This window comes from Macaca mulatta, chromosome 7 (genome assembly GCF_049350105.2).
Source record: "Macaca mulatta isolate MMU2019108-1 chromosome 7, T2T-MMU8v2.0, whole genome shotgun sequence".
NCBI classification, from domain to species: Eukaryota; Metazoa; Chordata; class Mammalia; order Primates; family Cercopithecidae; genus Macaca; species Macaca mulatta.
This window is the reverse complement of record NC_133412.1, coordinates 162,536,310-162,563,522: the sequence shown is the minus strand read 5'-3', so window position 1 is coordinate 162,563,522 and position 27,213 is coordinate 162,536,310. Positions and strand designations below refer to the sequence as shown.

General features: G+C 46.0%; 1 protein-coding gene and 1 pseudogene across 31 annotated transcripts in view; both read left to right on the top strand.

The window, feature by feature from the left end:
* Positions 1 to 27,213, top strand: part of FOXN3 (forkhead box N3) — a 468,244-nt gene that overhangs the window by 308,144 nt on the left and 132,887 nt on the right. The gene's annotated exons all lie outside the window — the stretch shown is intronic.
* Positions 1 to 27,213, top strand: part of LOC144330378 (adenylyl cyclase-associated protein 2 pseudogene) — a 36,566-nt pseudogene extending 9,353 nt beyond the window's left edge. The window contains exon 1 of the transcript XR_013396477.1: positions 1 to 27,213. This exon is cut by the window's left edge and continues 9,353 nt beyond it. The product of XR_013396477.1 is annotated as an adenylyl cyclase-associated protein 2 pseudogene (transcript).

The window sequence follows — 27,213 nt, the reverse complement described above, 5'->3', positions numbered from 1 at the left end:
CAGTGGTTAGAGAGCTGCACTCACCATCTGCATCGGCCCCTTTAGCCCCACTTCCCTCTGTGACCGGCAGCTACACATAAGCTTAAGCCATCTGGCTCACAGATTGATGGGCACTCAGTCCCAGAGGAGCCACCAGGCTGGATCAGCACAAATCGGATGTTAATGCTAGAAAAGGAACTCCGAGCTGATATCCAATATAGCCCACGCAGATCGTTCGGCAGAGTGACATCTAAAATTCCCCGCAGTTTTCTCAGCCTGCCCTGAGTCTGAGCTGCATATTCGTTCCATTCGACAGCAACTCTGGGGCCTGCCTGTTCTTTGTTCCTCTAACCGTGCTATGGACAACATTCTGAGGACAGCAGAGCCATGGAGGAGAGTTCGGGGAAGGGGGAGAAACAAAGACATGCCTGGGAGACTGGACACTCAGATTCTTTAGTTGGGTTTGCTGCCCTTGCCTTTGATCTCCTGCGCAAGTGGAAGGGTGAGCTGATGGACTGTATGACGCCTGGCTTCATCCTCGTTGTAATGATCTTATTTTCATTGTATGTCCTTTCAGGGTTATGCCAACGTGAAAGATTATATTTAGCAATTATTTGTGCTGTCTCATCAAGATATTGCTGTGTGATGCTGCACCAAGAGACAAGAATTCAGGAAATGATTTTCAGATCAGAAAGGTGTTTGGATTTCAGTCTAGAATGAGTAGGAGAAGGAATAAAAAGGATCGATGGTCTTTGTGCCCCAGAATGAGGCTGGGCCCTGGGCATCAAAGACACATTTATCACACCCTTCTCTTTGTTTGTCTGAGCCAGGTGATATGGAGGGGGCTGATCTGGTATCAAAGAACATCTATCAGTGCCTTTAGGAAAATCATTCAAGGAAATGACTAGGCTTTCTGAGACATGATTACTGGGGAGGTGACCTCTGCTACAAGCCGGGAAGAGTAATTAAATTTGAGGAAGAAAGAAATTTCCATTCTTTTAGGCTGAGTTTATGAGAGTGTCTCAGATTAAGCAAATTCAACTGTCTTGGTCACTGAAAATCTCTTACTGTGTTGGGATTTTTGAAGGTTCTAGGTTGGCTAATATCAGCATCATTGAGAAAGGTGGCTTAAGTGACTGCGTCTGTATGTTTGTGCATACACGCGTGGCCTAGTAGGGAAACACAAGCAGAGCTCCACACCACCCTGTCCATCTCATGTCTGTCTTTTCCCAGTTCGACATCCACGAACTGAGCTCATCTTGGCCACCATTGTGTCCCTAAGACTTTGTGTGTTGCACGGCACTTATTAAGCACTTAAGAAGTATTTGTTGAATGAATGAAATCAAGAAAATCTGGAAGGGGACTTTAGTTGACAGTTTTTCTGGAATTAACCTAGACATTTTAATGGTCACAGAACAGTGACTGATGTTCTTGAAGTTCTTTTGGTTGAGCTGAGATAAGAAATGAAAGGGGGCCAGGCGCAGTGGCTCACGGCTGTAATCCCAGCACTTTGGGAGGCCGAGGCGGGCAGATCACAGGGTCAGGAGATTGAAACCATCCTGGCTAACATGGTGAAACCCGTCTCTACTAAAAGTACCAAAAAAAAAAAAAAAACAAACAAACCCAGCCAGGTGTGGTGGCGGGCGGGGTGCCTGTAGTCCCAGCTACTCGGGAGGCTGAGGCAGGAGAATGGCGTGAACCTGGGAGGCGGAGCTTGCAGCAGCCTGGGTGACAGAGTGAGACTCCGTCTCAAAAAAAAAAAAAAAGAAAAAGAAAAAGCAAGGAAGCTAACAAAACAAGTGACCAGAGTTAAATTTATACACTATTAAAAACGAGTACACACTCACTGCCAAAGACCCACATTCCTGAATGACTTAGATTACCAGCCTAGTGTAGTAAAATATTTATCATTTTGTAGTGTATTAGTATTTTCCCAGAATTAAAATAGCTTATTGTATTTTCTAATTATTAAGTCAACATATACTCATGTAGAATGTTCAAACAATAAATCAGTTTAAAGAACTGATTAAAAGTATCCCTACTTCTGCGTTGTTACATTTTAAGAAAATTTTTTAAATTTTTCTTTTTAATTCTTAATACCCATTATTTTAATTTAATACCCATAATGTAAAATGTACTCTTAATCACTTTTAAGTATAGTTTAGTAGGGTTAAGTATATTCACACTGTTGTGCAACCAGACTCTAGAACTTTCTACAAAACTGATACTCTGCAATTCCCCTTTTCCTCCTCTCTCCAGCCCCAGGCAACTACCATTCTACTTTCTGTTTCTATGAATTTGACTGCTCTGGGTACCTCGTATATATATGGAATAATACAGTATTTGTCCTTTTGTGACTGGCTTCTTTCACTTAGCACAGCGTCCCCAAGATTCATCCATGTTGTAGCATGTGTCAGAACTTTTGCCCCTTTCAAGGCTGAGTAATACTCTCTTGTGTGTATGTTTAATACCACATTTTGTTTATCCATTCACCATCGAGGGACATTTGGATTGCTACTGTGAATACTGCTGCTGCTGTGGACGTTGGTGTTGGAATAGCTCTTCACATGCGACTTTACCCGCACAAACTTTACTTGTGCCTGAGCTCATACAACAGTATACATGGACTTCTTCTCTTGTCAATGCCTTTTTTTTTCCTTTCTTTTTTTTCTTTTTTTAAGACAGTGTCTTGCCCTGTTGCCCAGGCTGGATGCAGTGCCACCATCTCTGCTCACTGCAGCCTTTGCCTCCCAGGTTCAAGTGATTCCCCTGCCTCAGCCTCCCGAGTAGCTGGGATTATGGGCACGCGCCACCACCCCAGCTAATTTTCGTATTTTAGGAGAGAAGGGGGTGTCACCATGTTGGCCAGGCTGGTCTTGAACTCCTGACCTGAAGTCATCCACCCCGCCTCCCAAAGTGCTGGGATTACAGGTGTGAGCCGCCACACCCGGCAGTCTTGTCAGTTCATGTGGATACACAGTACTCTTGTTGTACTCACCCGGCAGTCTTGTCAGTTCATGTGGATACACAGTACTCTTGTTGTACTCACCCGGCAGTCTTGTCAGTTCATGTGGATACACAGTACTCTTGTTGTACTCACCCGGCAGTCTTGTCAGTTCATGTGGATACACAGTACTCTTGTTGTACTCACCCGGCAGTCTTGTCAGTTCATGTGGATACACAGTACTCTTGTTGTACTCACCCGGCAGTCTTGTCAGTTCATGTGGATACACAGTACTCTTGTTGTACTGTGTGTGCAGTGTCCCCTTGTACGGATTCATCTGTTTGTGGTTGGACATTTTGGTTGTTTTCCATTTCTTTATGTTATGCCTCAGTAAACATGCAGAGACTTAGACCTTTGTACCGTTGCCTGGTAATAAAAATCCTAACAGTTAGGTCTTAGGCTGGATTCTCCAGAAGCAGAATCTGAGACAGGGACTTGGGTGTGAGTGATTTGCTGAGGGACTGTTCTCAGGAGGGAGAGGGAGGGAAACGGGATGAGGAAGGGGCCAAGCAAAGAGGTCCCAAAGTCTGGCTGTGAGCTGATTGGAGCATCATCACACTGGCAGTGTTGTCCTCTTTGGGACAAAGCAACGGGACTTTTGTACTGTCAGTCATTTATCTTGTAATCCCAGGCCTCTTGAGACCTTCAGCTAAAAGGATTTCTGTAGAAGGTGGTGGTTGTGAGCTGTTAGCCCAGCTTGCAGGGCAGTCGGTAGTGGGGGCAAACTCTAGCACAGAGGATATGGGTTGAGGTATAACTGCGAGTGCTCATAACCTCTGTGGTCCTGTCTTTAGGCCTGGTGCTATGCTAAGTACACACATGCAGTTCTAACAGTCCTATGATTTAGGGGCTAGTATATCTCCACTCTACAAGTAACTTTCCCAGGGTCCGCCAGCTAGCAAGGTGGTGGGATTGTAAAACACACTCAGGTCTGTCCAGTATTAAAGCCCGAGTCCTTTTATTGGCGGGCCGTAGAATGTGAAGTTTAATTCCTAGAAGCTGAATTTATGGACCAAGGAGATAGACATATTTATCGTTTCTCTCCGTCCCCCTTCCCCAAGTTATATCAACTTAGATGTCCTGTTATATTATATTGGACTCTTCTCCTGTCATCCCTGGGTCTTGTTAGTCTTGTAAGTATCTGTGAATCCAATTGATAGAGGTTTTTTTTGGCTTGATTTTCCTTACTTTTACAATTGCTGAGGTTGACACCCTTGCCCGGGTGGATTGGCCAGCTATATTCTTCTCTTAAGGCCCAGTTTTCAGTCTGAGGTCCGTGGCTTTTTCTTTTTTCTTTTTTTTTCTTTTGAGATCTAGTCTTGCTCTGTCACCCAGGCTGGAGTGCAGTAGTACAGACTCGGCTCACTGCAACCTCTGCCTCACAGGTTCAAGCGACTCTCGTTCCTCAGCCTCCCAAGTAGCTGGGATTATAGGTGCCCACCACCACACCTGGCTAATTTTTGTATTTTTAGTAGAGATGGGGTTTCACCATGTTGGCCAGGCTGGTCTCAAACTCCTGACCTCAAATGATCCACCTGCCTTGGCTTCCCTAAGTGTTAGGATTACAGGGATGAGCCACCGCGCCCAGCTAGCCTTCACTGATTTTTGCATCCCAGTTTGAATTGTCCAAATTTCCCCCATGGATTTGAATGCTGCATTTATAGTACACTTGTTTTGCACCAGTGCTTTGTTCTACTTCTAGATTTTCACAGAGGTAGGTGTCTAGTTGCTTTTTTGTTTTTTGTTTTGTTTTGTTTTGTTTTGTTTTGTTTGAGACCAAGTCTCGCTCTGTTGCCCAGGCTGGAGTGCAGTGGCATGATCTCAACTCATTGCAACGTCTGCCTCCCAGGTTCAAGTGATTCTCTTTTCTCAGCCTCCTGAGTAGCTGGGACTACAGGCGAGTGCCAACATGCCTGGCTTATTTTTGTATTTTTAGTTGAGACGGGGTTTCACCCGGTTAGCCAGGATGGTCTGGACCTCCTGATCTTGTGATCCATCCGCTTCGGCCTCCCAAAGCGCTGGGATTACAGGTGTGAACCACCGCGCCTGGCCGCAGGTGTCTAGTTTTATGCTAGGATCCCATCCTTTTAATTGCCATACACCTTTTTGTTTTGTTTTATTTTGTTTTGAGGCAGAATCTCACCCTGTTGCCCAGGCTGGAGCAATGGCGTGATCTCGGCTCACTGCAAGCTCTGCCTCCCAAGTTCAAGTGATTCTCCTGCCTCAGTCTCCTGAGTAGCTGGGATTACATGCACATGCCACCATGCCTGGCTAATTTTTTGTGTTTTTAGTAGAAACAGGATTTCAACATGTTGGCCAGGCTGGTCTCGTACTCCTGACCTGGCCTCCCAAAGTGCTGGGATTACAGGTATGAGCCACCGCACCTGGCCCCATACACCTTATTTTTTAAAAGATATAAGGTATTTTAAAAGATATTTTTTAAAAGATATAAGGATTTTTTTTTTTTTTTTTAGATGGAGTTTCGTTCTTGTTGCCCAGGCTGGAAATCCAATGGCGTGATCTTGGCTCACTGCAACCTCTGCCTCCTGGGTTCAAACGATTCTCCTGCCTCAACCTCCTGAGTAGCTGAGATTACAGGCATGCACCACTACACCCGACTAATTTTGTATTTTTAGTAGAGACGGGGTTTCTCCATATTGGTCAGGCTGGTCTCGAACTCCCGACCTCAGGTGATCTGCCCGCCTCGGCCTCCCAAAGTGCTGGGATTACAGGAGTGAACCACTGCGCCTGGCCAAAAGATTTAAGGATTTTTCATGTCAACTAGATGCTAACTAAAGGGTTGCCAAGTGTAGAACACTGATAGTCCATCGAGCGCCAAATAAGACTAGGCAATAAGGTCCTTTTATTAGCAGTTAGTGTGGTGTGTATGGTGCCCAAATGCTAGCAGGTACTTTTCTTAAGCAGAATCCCTGTTTCTCTTTTCATCCTTGTCTGTAATAATTCCATTTGCATGATGGACCCTTTCCTTAAAGGCAGCGGGAGAGGTAACCTTAAGCTTCATCTCCATTTGAATTCATTATCAGTGGATTAGTTAGTAGTTGTCTTTGCAACTGAGAGAAAGTTGACTCAAAGTGGCTTTCATGCAAATGAAAATCGGGCAGCTTTATCCAACTGGAAAGTCCAGGATAGGTCTAACTTCAGACAAAGACATGAAGCCATGACTTCCTGGCTCCAGCAGAGCCAGGACCTCCACCCGTTAGAATCTCTTCTCTGTGTTGGCTTGGTTCTCAGGCACGTTGTCACCTCGTGGAGGCAGGATGGCTGCCCGACCCCCTGTGAGTCCCTGCAGGTAAGTCCAATGAAAAGAGAGAAGATCTCCTCCCACAAAATTCAGACCTGACTGCCATTGACCCAAAGCCATATCCCCTTCCCTAAGCTATTCATTGTAGCAGAGGACGGTGTACATTTTTTGACTTGTGACTGGTATCATGCCCACGCTGCACTAGGGTGCTGGCACCTAGGGGAATTTAGAGAGCTGTTGCTGGAGGGAATGGGTGCTCACTGGCCAGGAGCATTGGTCACTGTCCCCATCCCCGCACAAGTAGGATGGCCCTTAGTGACATTTTATTTTCACACCGAGAAGAGTTCATACTGTCGACCGGGCGCGGTGGCTCACGCCTGTAATCCGAGCACTTTGGGAGGCTGAGACGGGCAGATCATGAGGTCAGGAGATTGAGACCATCCTGGCTAACACGATGAAACCCCGTCTTTACTAAAAATACAAAAAAAAATTAGCCAGGCGTAGTGATGGGCGCCTGTAGTCCCAGCTACTCGGGAGGCTGAGGCAGGAGAATGGCGTGAACCCAGTGAGCCAAGATCGCGCCACCGCACTCCAGCCTGGGTGACTGAGCAAGACTCCGTCTCAAAAAAAAAAAAAAAAAAAAAAAAAGAGTTCATACTGTCAGGCTTAGATACAGAACTGTTTTTCAAGATCTGGACTTGCCCAGTTTTGGTGACTTAAGGCAGCGGAAACTCCTCTTTCAGGTAGGTCTGTGACTGCAGACTGAGAGCCCAAGGAAGCCAAGGCCATCGGTCACTCTTGGCAGAGCTTAATTGGGTTTTCATCACTAAGTGAGATTCTTTTTACTGAGTGAGGTGAGGTTCAAACCTGCCGTTTCAGTATTAAACCAGAAAATGGTTCCGCCGCACCACTGTGGGAATCCACTGTAGAGGCCGGGCCTTGGCTGGCTGTGGAAGGATTAAACCGCACACCCAGAGGGCAGAGAACAGACTCCAGAGACCCCCCTGGGCTAAAGTGCATCTCCTCCTCAGCCTCTGCTTTGGCTTTGCTGTTACTCCGATGGTTAGCTGTAACCAGTTAATGAAGAGTTTAGATTCCTTTTTCTTTGCTTAAAGCACAGACTTTTCTGTGAAATCCACTTCCCCGATTTTCTTGTTTATAAATTTTTAATTCTACTACTAGCGGCCACCCGTGTCATGGAAACAGCAGTGACCTGATTTCCAGGTGCCCCTCTGCACCTGCCTAGTGCGTGACTGTGGGTGAGTCCCGGAACATACTCCCCACAACCCCGATCTCTGTGTTCTGATGGGTAGAGAGAAGTGGTGGCAGGTGATAACTCCTGGAGGCTTGGAAATGGGGTCCTAGAATATTAATCCAAAGTGACTGCAGGGCACGCCAAGTCCAGCCATCACACTTAATGGAGGAGAGGCCCTGGAGAGACTGAATGGCCTATAAGGGGTGATGTTGAAGGGAGACCCTCAAACCTGGTGTATGGTAGTTTGGATTTCTGAATATAAGGAGCATTTAAACTACCACAAGAAAAAATCAAAAAACAAACAAACAAAAAGACAGTTTTATAGTCATCCAGGAAATCCCATACACAGGCAGGGTGACCACCATACGGCCAGGCCTCAAGAGAACTAGTGCCTGGAACAGGAGACCCCTCAGGCTGCAAGAGCTCTCCCAGGGGCTTCAGATACCTGCTTCTCTGTCCTCTGCATCCTCCACTGCCTGGGCTCCATTAGCCTCTGCACGAGCCAGGCTCCCGTGCTGTGCTTACCTGTCCTTCGCTGCCTCCTTCCATTTGTTCAGTGTGTTAATCTGCTCAGGCCACAGCTGCCTTCTGGCCTCCTAGCAGCTTCTCCTTTCCCTACCTCCTCCTTAAAGAGTCTGTTCGGTTCATTCTAGTCTTGGGGACTCTGAATGACTCAGCTTCTCTTTTTGAGCCAGGCCAAGTCGGCCATAGGTTACTTGAACTCTTATCTTTTGTGTCCAGTTCTGGGGGCCAGGTTCTGCTTCTTCCCAGTTGTATGTGGCCACAGATGTGGGCGCAGGCATTATAAGGACAGTGTGGGCCGGGAGCTCCCATGCTTTCCCCAGATACAGCCTGAAGACACTGGGATGATTTTCAGAGTAGACTGGAGACCCACAGTGGCTGTAGTAAGTGTGTGCATCCGCACAGAATGGTGCAGGACATCTCAAACAAATTCCAGGAGATTCGAACTCATTTTAGGAGAGCTAATTCTATCCTGCCGGATTAGGGGCAGAAATATACAATTTTTTCATTTTTCTTTTGTTTGTTTGTTTGTTCGTTTGTTTTGAAACAGGGTCTCTCACTCTGTCATCCAGGGTGGAGTACAGTGGTACTATCTCTGCTCACTGCAGCCTCACCTCCCAGGTTCAAACGATTCTCGTCTCTCAGCCTCCTGAGTAGCTGGGATTACAGGCGGGTGCCACCATGCCTGGCTAAATTTTGTATTTTTGGTAGAGACAGGGTTTCACCATGTTGGCCAGGCTGGTCTCGAGCTCCTGAGCTCTGATGATCTGCCCACCTTGGCCTCCCAAAGTGCTAGGATTACAGGTGTGAGCTACTGCTTCTGGCCTAATTTTTCATTTTGATGTTATTTTCGTGCTCTTCTTCCAAAAATGCAAATACTGACAAAACTTGAAGATCTTCGTTCTTTTCTTTATGTCGGTGCAGAATGTACAAAAGTTACCTATATCGGGCACACATTTAAATTATCATTAACAGAGACTGCTGTAGGATTTACTTATGAGTGATTCTGAAAGATTGAGAATGGCACTTTTTCTAAGCTTTGGTTGAGGTTGGGGTTGGGAAGGATGGTTCCTCTCACCATGGTTATGCAAAAACTATGGGTTGTAATATGATGCAAAACACGTGTCTCCCAAGAATAAGCAGAGGTGCCGGCTGCCAATGAGCTTTAAGAAATACTGTGACTCGGTAAATGGAGAACCCAAGGGAGAGGGTAGCAAAAGCAAAGAGACCTTTGGTGTTTCTGACTTTCACAAGAGCCTGTCCAAATTTTCATCTGCATCAGCACTTTTCTAACAAAGTTCACCAGCCATCCAGCATTATCTGGTGGGCGGCCTTATTTACACATAAAATAAAATTGATTCCATATTCCTCTCAGATCTACAAACAGTACCCATGTTTGTTTTTAATAACCGGAATTATTTCAGCTTAAAAAAAGGTGTAGATTTACATAGTCTGATGAGTGCCTGAGATTGTTCCATTAGTAACACAGAGGAGAAACAATCTAAGAAAAACATTTTGAATTTGTGTGCGGAGGTGGAGAGAGAGTTGGGTTAGTGAAATCAGAAAGCTTCCAAGTAATGATTATTACATTTAATAATAATTATATTAGCATTCCACAGGGACTGTTTTCTGGAAATTTTGATAGTACAGTCACTGAGTAATACACTTTCAGAGCAACCTAGGCTTCAGGCCATTGGGTGGGAAATGGCCTATTTGCTTTGTTTTGGTCGTGTTTAAACTTAATCCAAAATCAGTTTCTTTTTCAAGAACTAAAATGTCACTAGTCTGTCTTCCACCTCAGGCTTCTGCAAACTTTTTCTGTGAAGCGTCATGTAGTAACTGTTTAGCACAAAATAGACATATACATAAACAAGTAAGTGTGTTGTGTCCAGGAAAATGTTATTTATGGCACTGAAGTTTGAATTCATATAATTTTCACTTGTCAGGAAACACTATTCTTCTTTTGATTCTTTTTTCCCTGACCATTACAAAATGTCAAAGCCGTACTTAGCTTCCAGCTAGTACAGTTTGGTTCATAATTTCCCAACCCCTGTTCTAGTTCTGACTTTGTCTTTGTAGTTAGAATTTTTTCTTTTGGGGAGAAAACTCCACTTTGCATATGAAAGAGAACCAAAATGTGTGTGTGTGTGTGTGCGCGCGCATGTGTCTGTGTGTCTGTGAGTGTGTGTGTGTGTATGTGTGTGACTCTGTGTGTGTGTTGAGCTTTTCTGTTTCTTCAGCTCCCCTCTTGAGGAGGAAGCAGGGTCTCTAGACATTAGAACTCTGGTTGTTCGAGGCTGCCACCAGCAGTTTAGTGCTGATGGCAAGGAGGCTCACCTCAGGGACTGAAAAACTCTTCTCCACACAGAGAATTCTGAGGGACTCTTGAAATAGAGGGAATTGAGAATGCAGACAAAGGCAGAAACTTGAGAGGAAAGCTGCTGAGCATTATATGAGCATAGCTGTGTAAGGGCTGTGAAAATGGTGTTGGTGTTCTCATAATTTCTTTGCAAATATATATGTATTTTAAAAGGCTTAGGTCTCTCAGCTGCTTCTTTTCATCCTTATTCTTAGAAGGAGGCAAAAGACATGCTTCTACAAATTATAAACACCTGGTTTTGTTTAGTATCGTATTGAGGGAAATTAGGAAAGTTGCAGAAACATTCATTTTCCTAAATTGTTCTACATAACCTGTGACAATGCACTGAAGACATACGCATTGTGTTTAGTTAGATCCGTTTAATAAGAATCATTCTTATTACGACACCTCCCAAATCCTTCAAAAATATAAAGCTTTTAAATATTTGTCCCCTTTTATAATTAGTCTAGATTTAGCAGTGGGTCTTCCTGATTTGAGAGGAAGCATGCTTCATGGTTGCCTGGCAACAGCTAATCGTGGTATTAGGGGCCAACAAACAGTTGGCAGAAACTGTAAATTCTTTTGTCTTGTTAACGAAAAATGATAGTTAAAGAAACAGCAGTATATTAAGTCTGTTCTGTTGTTCAAACCTATAACTTAAGTGATAAATTCCTGTGCTAATATAACCTCCATGTGCTGCTGAAATTTATAGCTGGTTTAGAGAACCTGCTCACTTCGGACTTGAGTCACATGTCATCTGCTCGTGGTACTGAAGCTCATCGGGTGGGACAGTGATGTCATAGAGGCGTCGTTTTCTCAAAGGGCTCTTAAGAAGAATCTGAGGTGTTTGTTGAATGATGGGTTTTGAAATGTGTGTGAAGCTCCAGCATAAACGTCCCAAGTCAGGGTTCTGGTTCTTAAGCAGGAGCCGCGAGTTCACCATCGATGACCTCAGTTCCCATCTCCTAGTGGGCCTCCGTGGGTGCAGACACCAGCACCCAGCCTGTGTGATCCGTCCTGGTGCGGGCCAGGCCCTCTTCTCGTCCGCTCCAGATCCGCCAGGCTCAGCGTAAGTTTTCTAGCACAACTTCATAAAATGAATTCTCATTTCATAAGCAAATACAGTGTGAGTCATGCTTTGGCCACATAGAATTAAGAAGGAAGAAAAAACACTATTTATTTGGTTGGTACTTTTTTTTTTTTTTTTAAGAAATTACACTGTATTCCAGATTTGTCCCCAGATCACTGTCAGCTTCCTCTCCTGTGGGTGTATGTTTTTAAAGGACGTCGTCTATTACAGGTCAGGATCCCGCTCCACCAGGCACTTCGGTGTGTATTTTCTCACTTAACTCCCAGCTCTGTGCAGAAGGTTTGGGAGACACCAGTGCTGAAGCCAAGTCTTATGGGGACAGACGGGGAGGAGCCGGGTTGAACGCCCAGGTTTTCTCTGGTTTCCAAGCCCATACACTGCTTTATCCTTAGTTTTGGGCCCAGTTTTCAGAACACATCCAGAATCATCCATTTGCCCAGCGAACCGACATAAGGTAGCAAATGAATGGCCCAGATGTTGAATGTATTTCATCCTTCGTTTCCTTGATTTCTAAAAACAGCCCTTAGGTATTTTTATCAGGATTTTTAAAAAGCACCCCTTGTTGTATACGTTCTCTTTTTTCTATATGATCTCCTGCCCCGCCTCTACCATAGTCAGAAATCTCACGTCTCAACAAACATCTCTCTCCTGTCTTCACCGCAGCCTCTTTCCCCTTCAAACTGGACATTTTGGATTTTCCCTGCTAACCTTACCGCCCCTCCCCGGGCTCCAGCTCAGCAGGAAGAAATGTCGTCAGCAGAGGCTGCAAACCCAAGCCTGTCCCTTTTCAGTGGTATTTTTACTACGAGCTGAACTACTTCAGCATCGTGTAAACACGCTGGAGTGTGTTAACAGCTGCCTCTCTTTTAAAGTTGAACCAGCTCAGAACTAAAAGGGGAACTGCTTTCAGGTTCTGTTCAAGTTTGCATGTGACAGCATCAAAGCTATTTTTAGCAGAGTGATCGCCGGCAAGAAGCTGGAAACGGCTGCTTTCAACTATCAACAGTGGAAAGAAGGGATCATATGCACTGTTGCAGCTCTTGAGTCCGTTTATATGGGAGACACAGGGGTGTGTACATTTCTTCTTCAAAGTTACAAGGCGTCTTGTCCCCCATCACCTTGGCAGAGACAGGGTAGTGTGAATTTAGCGCTTGCTTGCCTGGGCTCCAAGTTAAAGTAGATACACTGATAATAGTGAATTATAGGACTGTCCTCAATGTCTGTTCTGAAAAGAAGGCGAGGTATAGATGCTCAGAAACATCCACTAAACTTTTGAAGTGTTCGAATTGTTTCTTCAGTTTTCCTTTTCTTTTCCAAACTCAACAGACAGCAGGAAACGGGAGGTGGTTATGTAAGCATCATGGCAATGAAGAGAGCATGAGTCCCTTACTAGCCATGCGACCCTCATTAAGTGACTTTGCCTTTCTGAATTAAGTGTTCTTGGCTGCAAAACGAAGATCATAATACCAGCCCTATGTACTTTATAGGACTAGTGTTTTTTTTTTGTTTTTTTTTTTTAAGCAGATGTTTGTTGAACACCTATTCCATGCCAGCTACTGGGGACATAAGCCGAATCGGATCGTCAGTGTCTTCAGAGAGCTCACAGTCTAGCTCCATGAATAAATAACTTATAACACGGTGTGTTGCATGGAAAGGAGACAGCATAAGACAGATAGGATCTGCTCTGAGCATGGACGGAGGCAGGAAGGAGACAGGAGGAGCAGTATTTTCAAGACTGCATAGAAGTTTGCAAAGAAAACAAGGGAGTGAGGGACATTCCAAGCAGGGGCAATTGAGTAGCAATGACAGAGGTCAGAGGCACTCTGGTGTCTCCAAGGGACCATGAGTAACCTGGTATTGTCAGAGCAAAGAAAAACCTACAAGACAAGGGATGGCAGGAGAAGCTGGAGCAAGTGGAGCCAATTGTTTAGTGCTAAAGAACTTGGAAGTGGCACAGGTCACAGGGAGCCAGGAGTCCTTTTGAGCACACGATTGACGGGATTATACACAAATTAAAGTGGAATCATTGCTAGCAAAAGTCCCTGCATCTGTATATATGAAGTGGTAACAGTTTAGTGCAAGCAAAGGATGCCCTACACATAAAGTGTCCTCCCTGGAAAGGCTAAGCTGTGGAGCAGTACTGAAACTTGGTGGCCTGTGACTCCTTTTAACATTGCCTTTAAAGAGGGTGGAGGTAGGTAGAGAAGAGCAGGTGAAAGGGAGAGAAGTAGCATACTTTCTCAGACCCGATTGGTACTGGGCTCTGCAGATGGCTTTGGAGGGTAAGTCACATCCTTCAGGAGCTTTCAGGCCAGGTAGCAGTGACGAGGAAGGCGCGAGCCTTGGCAGCAGTGTGTGGCCTGTGTGTGGTCAGGGGACTTACAAAGGTGAGCCCAATGTCCCAGCACCAAGAAGCACAGCCCATGCACAGCCACGAGTCAACTTCCTCCAAAGGTTGCAGGAGGCTGAGGTTTTTCGGGTTATGTTTTTTTTTTTTTTTTTTGAGACGGAGTCTCGCGCTGTCGCCCAGGCAGTGGCGCAATCTCGGCTCACTGCAAGCTCCGCCTCCCAGGTTCACGCCATTCTCCTGCCTCAGCCTCCTGAGTAGCTGGGACTACAGGCGCCAGCCACCGTGCCCGGCTAATTTTTTGTATTTTTAGTAGAGATGGGGTTTCACCGTGGTCTCGATCTCCTGACCTTGTGATCCGCCCACCTCGGCCTCCCAAAGTGCTGGGATTACAGGCGTGAGCCACTGCGCCCGGCCTTCGGGTTATGTTTAAAGCTTCAGTTGTGTGGTCCTTCTTATACGCCACAGAAATTGAAAGAAGAGGGAAGCACAGAACAAAACAAAGTAAAACAAAGCAAAACCCTGACAATTCATACTTAACTGTACACACCCAGAAAGAAGGGTGCTGAGAAGGCACAGTGTGCTACCACATTTTGTAAAGCTTGATGGACACACCCTCATAGTTACGTAACTATGGACAAGAAGTGACATTACTTTTTTGAAACTGTGTTCTCTTTTAATTTAATGCTGTCATGGAAATTTAGCAACATTATTTGCCTCAGTTTACTTCCAGGAGAGGAATAGATGTTTCTATAGTTTTTCTTGAAGAATCGAATGGGTATTAGGTACTAGGTGTGTAAGAATCAGTTTCTTAGGCCCCAGCCCGTGTCATGGTGGAAGAAAAGCGCTGTACTTGGCCTTCCCAACCATTTCCTTTTTGGTTTTCCTGAGCTACAGTATGTGGGGAGGGACTGAGAGAGGGACACGTGGGACAGTTTGCTAACAGCAGAGAGTCACAAGCAAGCAAAAGCTCGGTACAAGGAGGTGGCCAGAGGTCACCGGGAAAGGAGGGAGTAGACAGGGCACCTCTGAGGTTGGGCCAGGCCTTTTTGCTCATTTGCAAGTATCAGGACAAAGACATGGTTAAGGCGCTGATACCCATCACGGTACTTTGTTGCCTTGAGAGACAGAAGAGATTACTTTTTGGATTTTATTTTTCTTTTTTTTTTTGAGACGGAGTCTCATTCCGTCGCCCAGGAGTGCAGTGGCACGGTCTCGGCTCACTGCAACCTCTGCCTCCCAGGTTCAAGCGATTCTCCTACCTCAGCCTCCCAAGTAGCTGGGATTATAGGAGCCTGCCACTGCGCCCGGCTAATTTTTGTATATTTAGTAGAGATGGGGTTTCACCATCTTGACCAGGCTGGTTTTGAACTCCTCACCTCATGATCCACCCGCCTCAGCCTTTCAAAGTGCTGGGATTACAGGCGTGAGCCACTGAGCCCCACCAGATTTTCTTTTTAAGATGGGGTATCACTCTGTCACCCAGTCTGGATCATGGCTCATGGCAGCCTCAAGCTCCTGGGCTCAAGTGATCCTCCCATTTCAGCCTCCTGAGTAGCTGGGACTGCAGGTACATGTCACCACACCTGGCTAATTTTTTTTTTTTCTTTTGTAGAGATGGGATCTCCCTATGTTACCCAAGCTGGTCTCAAACTGCTGGGCTCAAGCAGTATTCCTGCCTCAGTCTCCCAAAATGGTAGGATTACAGGTGTGTCTTACGTTTTAGAAATTTAAAATCACGTTGTCACTTTGAAGCCAACCATAAATGGATCCAATAAACCTTAGGAAAAATGTTTTGTAAAAAATAAACATCTGAGGCTGGGTGCAGTGGCTCACACCTATAATCCTATCACTTTGGGAGGCTCGCCAGGCAGATCACTTGAGGTCAGGAGTTTGAAACCAGCCTGGCCAACCTGGCCAACCTGGCAAAACCCCGTCTCTACTAAAAAAAAATACAAAAAAATTAGCCAGGCCTGGTGGCAGGCACCTATAATCCCAGCTACTTGGAAGGCTGAGGCAAGAGAATCGCTTGAACCCTGGAGGCGGAGGTTGGAGTGAGTTGAGATCGTGCCACTGCACTCCAGCCTGAGCAATAGAGCGAGACTCTGTCTTAGATAAATAAACAAACAAATAAGCAAACAAACATCTGCACTATTACATACAACTTTAGCATTTGAGTGCCTGGATTAGTTCTTCCTGATACAGCATTTATATCGAGGTGTCCCTTCTATGTCATCAGCTTTCCAAAATCAGTGTTTATGTCTCTCATCTTTGTGGTGGACTGTGGGATGGGACTAGCTCTCAAAGGGAGGAAATGAATAATCAAGGGAAATCACAATTTTTCCACAAATAGGTTATTTTCTTGTCTGTGACTGGTTTTCAGCATCATAGGAAGTACCAGGAGCCAGACTGTCAAAAACTTGGATTAAAATACATACATTTCTTGGCTGGGCACGGTGGCTCACGCCTGTAATCCCAGCACTTTGGGAGGCCGAGGAGGGCGGATCACCTGAGGTCAGGAGTTCGAGACCAGCCTGGCCAACATAGTGAAACCCTGTCTCTACAAAAATACAAAAATTATCTGGGCATAATGGCAGGTGCCTGTAATCCCAACTGCTAGGGAGGCTGAGGCAGGGGAATCGCTTGAACCCTGGAGGTGGAGGTTGCAGTGAGCCGAGATTGTGCCATTGCACTCCAGCCTGGGTGACAGAGTGAGACTCCATCTCCAAAAAAAAAAAAAAAAAAGTACATTTCTTGATCTCTAAAATCCTGAAAGATAAACAGGTCACAGTGACTTTTGTCTTTATTAGTGAGGTACTTCCGCTGAATGTTGTATCAGTTCATGGAGTAATGAGGGGGTTGTGTTACTCACATTAGATAAGGGCAGGGTGTGGTTGTTGGTCACCACCTCAAAATGATACTGCTGTGCTGGGACAAAAGATGCAGGTGTGGCCAGCCTTCTTGCTTCCTTGTGATTCCCTTCAAGGTGAAATGATGTTTTTACCCACCATATGTTTGCTCTTGATGGAGGGGATTTTAGGTAAGGTTTGGCCACTGTCTTTGGATCGAGCACTCTAGCCACACTAACATTGTCTAGTCCTCAGCTGGTTCCACCTGTCGTACTGGAGCCCTTTGTCCCATTGTCAAGACCTCCGTGAAGCTACTGCCAAAGGAAGGAGGGAGTGGCTGGGCCTCCTTAGTCTCAGAGTCCCTCCAGTCCAGACTCAGCCACCTGGTCCCTCTCCGAGGTCAGCATGGCCAGAGTGGGAGGTGTAGAAGGTATCCCAGGGCCATCTTCTATCATCTTCATCTCCGAGGCAAGCTGCTTCTTGAGGGACTTGGCTTTCATATTTGGGGATCAGTGAGGCTGAGATGGAGAGATTCCATGGGATAGAGCAAAGCCTCCAGGTTTCAGCTCCTCAGGAGTGCATCAAAGAGAAGATATCGAAGGGCTGCTGTATTAGTCTGTACTCATGCTGCTAATAAAGACATTCAAGACTGGGTAGTTTGTAAAGGAAAGAGGTTTAATGGATTCACAGCTCCACATGGCTGGTGAGGCCTCACAATCATGGCAGAAGGGAAAGGAGAAACAAAGGCACGTCTTACATGGTGGCAGGCAAGAGAGTTGTGCATGGGAACACCCATTTATAAAACCGTTGAATTTTGTGAGACGTATTCACTACCTTGAGAATAGTATGGGGGAAGCCGCCCCCATGATTCAAATCTCTCCACCTGGCCCCACCCTTGACACTTGGGGATTATTACAATTCAAGGTGAGACTTGGGTAGGGACACAGCCAAACCATATCAGCTACTTTCTAGGCTGTGATCATAGCAGCACTTATTGAGCACATACTGGGTGTGAGCACCCGGAAGGTAGATGTCACCTTTGGAGGATCTATAGTTTTTTGCGAGAGGCAGCTGGAGAACTGGCAGGACAGTTGGCATTAAAGTCCCACAGCAGCACTTTCAGGGCTCAGAGAAGATTCATTAGAGGGTCAAGAAATGAGCATGGGCCTCATGGAAGAGATTATCAGTGTATCCTACCCAACAAGAGGGGCATTGTCCAGAAGATTCTAGTGTCTGGTTTTATTCTTGGCATAGTAACCAAAGCATCCAAAGGCAGCTGCAGGGGTTTCTCTGTACATCTCAGAATCCTTGAGCTAATTTGCCATCCATGTCCCTGCCTCTTGGAGGACAGGATGGTAACTGTCACAGGGTCCTCATAGCAATGTAAAAACATGTTTATTCAGTGAATGGATGAGTGAGAGAAAAGAGAGTGGGGAAACCAGCCGTTATTTCTAGAGCTTGGCAGTGGAGCAGCAGAGGTATCACCTGCCTTATGTACTGTCTGACCAGCCATTAGGAAATGTCTGTTTGTCTGTCATCTGTCTATTATTTATTTATTAAATTGTGGTAAAAGACACATGAAATGAAATAAAATGTACCATCCAGACTTTTTTTTTTTTTTTTTTTTTTTGAGATGGAGTCTCGTTCTGTTGCCCAGGCTGGAGTGCAGTGGCGCCATCCAGCCATTTTTAAAGTTTACAGTTCGGTGGCATTAAAGAGATTCAGTTGCTGTGCAGCCAGCACTGCCCTCATCTACAGGATTTTTTTTCATCTTCCAAAACTGAAACCTGTACTCATTAAACAACCACTCCCCCCATTCCCCTCCACCTAGTTCCTGGCAACCACCATTCTCTTTCTATCTATGAATTTAATGACTCTAGATACCTTATATAAGTGGAATCATACAGTGTTTGTCTTTTTTGTGACTGGCTTATTGCATTTACCATAATGTCCCCAAGGTTCATGTTATGACGTATGTGAGCGTCTCCTTCCTTTTAAAGGCTGAATAATAATATTCTCTCTTTTTGTCTATCCATGCATCCGTTGAGGGACAGTTAGGTTGATTCTTCCTCTTGGCTATTGTGAATAATGTTTCTTTTTTTCTTCTCGTTGTTTTGTTCTTTTAGAGACATGTTCTCTCTCTGTCACCCAGGCCAGAGTACAGTAGTGTGATTATAGCTCACTGTAACCTTGAACTCCTGGGCTTAAGCCATCCTCCTGCCTCAGGTTCCCAAGTAGCTGGGACTGCAGGTGTGTGCCACCATACCCGGTGACTAAAAAAAAAATTTTTTTTTTTTGTAGAATCAGGGTCTTTCTAGGTAGCCCTGGCTGGTCTCGAACCCCTAGCCTCAAGCAATTCTCCTGCCTTGGCCTCCCAAAATGCTGGGATTATAGGCGTGAGCCACTGCACCCGGATGTGAATAATGTTTCTATAAGCATGGGTGTACAAGTATCTTTTAAATCCCTGCTTTCCGTTCTTTTGGGTATATATCCAGAGTCGGAACTGTTAGATTTTATGGCATTCTATGTTTAATTGTTTTAGGAACCGCCATACTGTTTTTTACAATGGCTGCACCCTTTTAAGGGGATGTCTGTTGAGCTGCCTCTGTGGCATTAGTCTGGGTAATGTCTTATATAGTTACTTAGCTTTTCCTTTTACTTGCCTTTCCTCTGTTAGTTTTGAAAATGCTATTCTCCTTCCTGTGACTCCACTTATGTTTGAATTGTATTGCTTAATATCTGGCCCTTTGGACAGGTTTGGGATAACAAAGGCTGTGGATAGACTCATCCACACTAGCACAGCAGGCCGGAATTCTGAAGCTGTTTCTCCTCTCCTCCAGCCCCTTTAGAAATGTTGAGTTTAGGCTGGGTGTGGTGGCTCACGTCTGTAATCCCACCACTTTGGGGGGCCAAGGCAGGTGGATGACCTGAGGTCAGGGGTTGGAGACCAGTCTGACCAACATGCCAAAACCCTGTCTCTACTAAAAAATACAAAAATTAGCTGGGCATGGCGGCAGGCACCTGTAATCCCAGCTACTTGGGAGGCTGAGGCAGGAGAATCATTTGAACCCAGGAGGTGGAGGTTGCAGGGAGCCAAAATCGTGCCCTTACACTCCAGTCTAGGCGACAGAGTGAGACTTCTTTGAGAAATGTTGAGTTTGTCCCTGGGGCCTCTGGGCAGATGTCCTCTGGGGAAGTCCCAAGCTGCTGCCTCAGAGATGAAGCTAGAACCAAACTGGCCCTACTAGACTGGGAGCTCCTGGCCCAGCTGCTCTGCCTCCCTCAACTCCACCATTCTAATTGTGATTAGTAGGCTCATTTGCATCTAAAAGGAGTAGTTTTCTTATCAACACCATTGAGTGGAGAACCCGTGTGCTCCATTTATATAGAGTGGCCCATTTAAATCAGAGCCTATTAAGCAGTAAAAGTAAATGTGGGTGTTTTACAAATGCAAATATATCATGCAAATAATGTACTTTATACTGAATGATGCCTTGGTTTTCATATGTAAAATTAGAAACTGTGTAGCACAAAGATAATGATAAACACCTTTGCATCTGTTCATGAGATGTATCATAAGCTGTATGCATCGAAAATTGTAGCCGTGGTTTTAAGCAGAGTTTTTTCAGTATGTACTCAAACTTGCATCCCATATTATAAAAAATATACATGTATTCATCTAGTTATTTATCTGTTCCTAAGGAATCAAGAAATCTCAGGAAAGAGGAATCCAAATGACCTTATCTATTACTTACTATTAATGATGAGATTTATAATTTTCTTTCCATTTTTAAAGATTTTTGAGTTTTTATTTGAGATGATGATAGTAGAAGAAGATGTGTTACTATAGGCTAGTTTCTTTGTGAGAGACTTAATTGTGTATAAGAGATGTTTTAAAAATCTTGGCCGGGCATGGTGGCTCATTTCTGTAATCCCAGTATTTTGGGAGGCCGAGGCAGGAGGAACTCTTGAGCCTAGGAGTTCAAGACAAGCCTGGGCAACATAGCCAGACCCCATCTCTAAAAAAAAAAAAGCAAAAATTAGCCAGGCATGGTGGCATGCACCTGTAGTCCCAGCTACTCAGGAGACTGAGGTGGGAGGATTGCTTGAGCCTGGGAGGTTGAGGCTGCAGTAAGCTGTGATTGTGCCACTGCACCCCAGCCTGGGTGACAGAGTGACACAGTGAGACCCTGCCTCAAAAAAAAAAAAAAAAAAAGAAAAGAAAAAGAAAAAAATCTAGTGTTTGAGATCATTCTGTGTGGGAGGTGCAGGTAGCATTCCCACTGTTTTTCAGAATCACTTAGAATAATGACAGCCATCCTCCACGTGTTGTGAACTTGGCCAGGTTCTAAGAGAGGAGTCACTGGTAGCCTCTGCTCACGTGACGTCTGCCATGGTAAGGTGAGACACACATACCTGTGGGTTAAAGGTATAAGGCATTAGAATGGGAAGACACTGCAGAGTGCAATTAATTCCCAGATGAGCTGCACAGAAGGTATCTGCCAGAAGGATTCAGAGGAAGGAGAGGTTGCAGGGTGAGAGTGACCAGGTAAGGTGTCCTGGGTACCTGGGATTCGAGTTGAACTTCAAAGGATGAATAAGCTGTGACAGGTGCCGAGAACACGGGTCTAGGGCATTTCAGGCAGCAGAGGGAGAGACTGGGTTTGCATGGGCCCGAGAAGCCTCTGGGGCGCGGGTGTTCTGGAGACCTGTGCCAGGTGGCATATTGAGGGCAGGAGGGACATGCTGGGAAGGAACAGGAGGGCTTCTGAGGGGCACCGGTACCGATCGGCTCTCACCCTGCCCTGTAAGCATTTGTTACAGGAAAGGTGTCCCGATCCTGACTCCAAGAGAGGATTCTTGAATCTCACACAAGAAAGAATTCAAGGCAATTCCATAGAGTAAAGTGTAAGCAACTTCATTAATAAAGTAAAGGAACAACATGATGGCTACTTCATATACAGAGCAGTCTCGAGGGCTGCTGGCTGCCTGTTTTTATGGTTATTTCTTGATGATATGCTGAACAAGGGGTGGATTATTCATGCCTCCCCTTTCTAGACCATATAGGGTAACTTCCTGACGTTGCCATGGCATTTGTAAACTGTCATGGCGCTGTGGGAGTGTTGCAGTGAGGACGACCAGAGGTCACTTTCATTGCCATCTTGGTTTGGTGGGTTTCAGCTGGCTTTAATGCAACCTGTTTTATCAGCAAGGTCTTTATGGCCTGCATCTTGTGCCGACCTCTTGTCTCATCCTGTGACTCAGAATGCCTTCACCATCTGTGTAGGCGGCCCAGCAGGTCTCAGCCTCATTTTACCCAGCCCCTATTCGTGATGGAGTTGCTGTGGTTCAGATGCCTCTGGCACATTCACATTTCTGTAGCCACCAAACTCTTCGAATGCAGACGCACGTGGAAACTCGGTGTATGAGACACATGAAAAATGAAGGGCTTTGTTGACATTGATACCAGTCCCCCACCCGCGATGGCACTCTGGACACCTCTCCAAGTTGGCAGACCCTGGGAACTGTGCCTGAAGATGCTGTGCTTTGAGAAGGCTGCTGAGGTGTCAGGCAGGGCCGCCTGCTGTGGGGAGGGAGGCTGGAGGCAGAGAGGCCTGTTAGGATTCAGGAGAGGGCGTCTTAACTTGAGCTGACCCCAGTCCTGGGAGTAGAAGCAGAAAGAAAGGAAAGTGCAGGAGCCCTTGGGAAGAACGCGTGGGCCCCGACGGGGACTGGAGGCAGGGACGTAGCTGAGGGGAAGGTGTCAGAGCCTCCAGAATTTTGAACTAGAGCATTTGCCAGATGATAACCAAAGGCTGGGTCGGTTTTTTTTCTTGTTTTTGTTCTTTGAGGAATGCTGAATTAAAGGATAAACTTTACTTCCCTCAACAGACATTTGTGCCCGCCAGGTTCCAAGCACTGCAGTAGGTATCAGGGATGCAGGAAAAGACAGCCACAGGTGTGGAAGGGAGATAGCCACCGTCTGGGGCAACTTGTGCTTTCCCCCGCCCCATTCATGTTGACGTCCTAACTCCCAGTTCCTCAGAATGTGCCCTTCCTTCTAATGTGCCCATATTTCCAATAAGGTCCTTGCAGGATATCATTAGTTAAGATGAGGTCACACTGGAGCGGGGTGGACCCCCGACTCAATGTGATGATGTCCTTAGAAAAGGGGGGAATTTGAAGACAGCTGCACACACAGGGAATGCCGTGTAAAGATCAAGGCAGGGCGATGCTCCTGCAAGCCAGAGAACACCAGCAAAACCAGCAGCTGCGAGGGAGGCCAGGAACAGATTCTCCCCCATAGCTCTCTGAAGGAACCAGCCCTGTGACCCCTTGGTCTTGGAATTCTGCCCTCCAGGACTGTGAGAGGAGGAATTTCTGTTGCTTAAACCCCCCAGTCTGTGGCACTTGGTTATGGCAACCCCAGCAAACGAATACAGACACTGATAAGTCCTGGGCAGCATGGAGAGCGTGCCCTGGGAGCTGGCAGGCAAGGCAGAGCGGGGAAGCTGCCTTCTGGTTTGAGCAGATACGGGGCAGCTGAAAGCTGCTCCGTGCAGCGCCCGCTGGAGATACCCTCCAGCATCTGGAAACGAAATCAGCCGGTGGTGGGGAAGTGGCAAACCCAACCTTTCCACGAACTCTCCTAGGAAAAGAGCATGAGAAGAAAAAGAGGAGAGGGCTAGAACTCTAGGAACGCTCTGATGGTGGGGCCGAGCCTGGGAAGAGAGCTAGCCAACTGTCCAGAAAGAAGAGTGGGAGGAGCAGAACCCGGACTAGGAGGGTGTTCTGTAGCTAATGGTGGAAAGGACTTTTGAGAGATATTGTCAAAAATGTATAACCCAGAAAGAGGCCTCGTTATGTGAGTGCACACGGGAGGTCATGCGGTGCAGAGGGGAGACAGGCTGGAGGGACATCAAGGGCAGTGACCCCTAGTCTTAGTCTGTTTGTGCTGCTGTCACAAACTGGGTAATTTACAAACAATAGAAATGTGTCTCTCGCAATGATGGAGGCTGGAAAGTCTAAGATCAAGGCTGCGGTAGGTTCATTGTCTGGTGAGTGCTGCTTGCAAGATGGGGCCTTGAATGCTGTACCCTCCAGAGGAGAGGAGCCCTGTGTCTTCACATGGCAGAAGGCAGCAAAGGGGGGTGACTCCCTCCTTTAAGCCTCTTTATATGGGCATCTAATCCCATCCATGAGGAAGGAGCCCTCCTGGCCTAATCACCTTTTAAAGGCCCTACCTCTTAACACTGTTACATTGGCAACACATGAATTTTGGAGGGACACATGCAAACCATAACACCTGGGGAATTGGGGGACCCAGGTGACCCCTGGCAGGAAGAGGATTGTGGTGGTGACATGAGGGAGTGGAGGCTGGGCTGTCGGTCCCAGCTCTTGGGATTTGTGAGTGCAGGAAAGAATAATGGAATCCAGAAGGAGGACTAGGGCACCAGTTTATGTGTGGCAATGGTTAAGATAAGAACTCATCAGTCCTGGGAAGGGGGAGGTGAGTAGAGACAAGGGGTAGTGGAGGGAGGAAAGATACCAGAGGAAAAGAAAGGTAATAGAGATGTTACTTTGGCAAGTAAGAAGATGCACACGCAGGCAGAAATAATGGAGCCAGCAAACGGAGGTGGAAGGAAGGGCACGTCCTTGGTTTAGAAAAGAGGAGGTGGCGGTGCCTGCCGAAAGGTGGAGAGGGAGGTTTGGGACTTGATGAGTGGAGAAATTGAGGCCAGTGTTCCTGGGTTCTCATTTGGGAGCAGTTTTATCCCCCAGTGGACACATGGCAATAACTGGAGACATTTTTGGTTGTCACATCTGATGAGGTGGTGTCACTGGTGTCTAGTGTGGGAGTCCAGGAAGACTGCTGAGCGTCTTACCATCCACAGTGTAGCGTCCCCAGGACAAGAATTATCCAATCCAGAATGTCAGTAATGCTAAGGTTAAGAAATCCTGCTGCAGGTCAATAGCAGTTCGCAAACAATGTTCAAGGAATGAAGTCCCAACTTCATGGCAGGCTTTGGGGAATGTGATGAAACTTCAGTATATTTAAAACAACGCAATAAGGGCCACGGGAAGAGGGCATGAGTGGCCAGCGACAGATCTGCATTGCCGAGGACAGGACCCAAGGGCAGCAAAGCAGAATGGCAGACTTGCAGGGACTGCTGGAAAGGCTGGAGTGGGCCGTCAGCCACCTGGAGTTGTTGTCTACAGAGTTCCACAGGCCCCCTGGGCATGGTGGGGTAGGCAAGAGTGTCAGTGGAGGTCTGGCACCCTCTGTGGAAGCCTTTGATAAGTTGAGGAACAGCATGGTGGCCGAGTTTTTAAAGAACAGTAGGATCCTTGCTGGTGACATGGAGACTCGTGCAGAAAGGGTGTTACGGGGCTTTCCTTCTGATGGCATCTCAAGACCAACAACCCCAAGAGAAGGCATGGCTGCATTTCTGAAACCCATAACAGAAAAGATTCAGAAGTCCACACCTTCCGAGAGAGAAACCGAGGGAGTAACATGTTTAGTCATCTCTCGGCTGTCAGCAAAAGCCTCCCAGCCCTTGACTGCATAACTGTGTCCCCCAAATCCGGTCCTTACATCAGCGAGATGTGTGATGCTGCCACCTTTTCCACTAACAGTCTTAAAGGGCTACAAACACACGATTTACAGGGTGTGGATTGGGTGAGGTCATGTGAACATTTGGAGTGAGTTTCAAGCATGCATCAAGGAGCACCACACCACGGGCCTCTTGTGGAGCAGAACGGGTCCTGCAGCGCCCACATCAGCGCTTTCTGTTCTCTCCTGAGGGCCTGACCTTTCTCCACATCCTCCTCCTCCACCTCCTCCAGGACCCCTCCACTTTTTGAGAATGAAGACACAAAAGAAAAGTCCTCTCCTTCATCTCAGCTTTATTTGCCCGGCTTAACCAAGGAGAAGCCTAACCTGGCAGAACCAGGGCTCTGGCACGTCACAGATGACCAGAAGGTCTATACAAGAATCCCAGCCTGCAGGCTCATGGAGGGCAAACTGCATCTCTCCCCAGAAGCCACACTCCAAGTCCCACATCTCCCAAACCTCATCCTTCCCAGACACATGCACCCATGTTCAAGTTGGAAGGAAGGAAATGGAGAGCAGAGTACCAAGAAGACAGGAATGACCTTGTGATTTCAGAGACTGAGCTGAAACATGCGGCTTACATTTTCAAATGTGAAAAATCAACTCTCCCGATGAAAGGGAAAGTAAACTCCACTCCAGTGAGTGGATAACCGTAAGAAGTTTGGTCGGGTGTTTGATAGTGTGATGGGCATTGTGGAATCGACCAACTCCAAGGACATTCAAATCCAGGTAATGGGGAGAGTACCAGCAATTTCCACTAATAAGACCGAAGGTTGCCATACATACCTAACTCGGGGAAGATGTGTCAGACTGTGAGATTGTGAGCATCACATCATCCAAAATGAATATACTTATTCGTCAGGGTGGTAATGACAGAGAATTTCCTGTCCCTGAGCAGTTAGACAGCATGGGATGGATTCAAGTTGGTCAGTGAACCTGCAGAAATGATGGGCTAACCTCCCGAGAGACCCAGCCCGCTCACCTGAGTCCCTCCATCAAACAAGCAGCAGTGAAGAGCTGGAAGTTGCAGTAACACCTACCACTGTAGTTTTGGCCTCCAACAACTCCATGCTATAGACACAGCATCGTTTCTGGTACGCCGTCGTGGGCATTTGGAAATACTTAACGTTTCTTCACGATTTGCCTTTGCACATGTGATTTTAGTTCCACATGGTGACTTGTGAACATTATGGATTTAAAGAGGAAAAAAAGAAGTCTGTTCGCCTCATTATTACGAACATAGTAACTGATAGGTAAAAATACTACACGAATCAGTTTTCCATGTATGTTTAATTGCTTGTTGAAAAAAAGATGTACATGTTTATCTTCTAGACAATTTCAATATGATGTAGTAGTAGTAGTGTGCCCTGAGAAATGTACGATTTTTTTCTTATTATGACCACATGTTCACCTTTGGCAGTGTGGATATGCTGTCAGCAGGAGTACGTATTTCAGCAGCCCACGCTTTTAAAACATGTAAGAACATTCCATATTAAGGACCAAATTCAGTTTCTTGGTCCTTGAAAGACCTATATTCTTTATAGTTACTAAAAACCAAAAGTATAAATTCTAATTCTTCATCTTACATGTTTTTCTATTGTGTCATTTGAAAACTTCTCTACATAACAGATTTTTATGTCAACAGATTGATGGGAGGAAACAATGTTTTTGCTATGTAATACCTCGCAATGTTGCCCAAAAATCAAGCTCAGTGTCTGTTTTCCAATTTTGAGCATGTTAAATATCGGATGCCTTCTAAATGGTGTCTTTAATGTTTTATTATAGTCTAATTTTTTATTTTCTGCCTGCCAGACTTGCTAACCAGTCACAAAAATGAACATGAGAAAAGCCATAGATGTATTACTTCTCCTAAAGCCTAAGGAATTATTTGTTAGTTTGGCTTTCTGCTGTGATTTTGTAGTCTTGATAGTA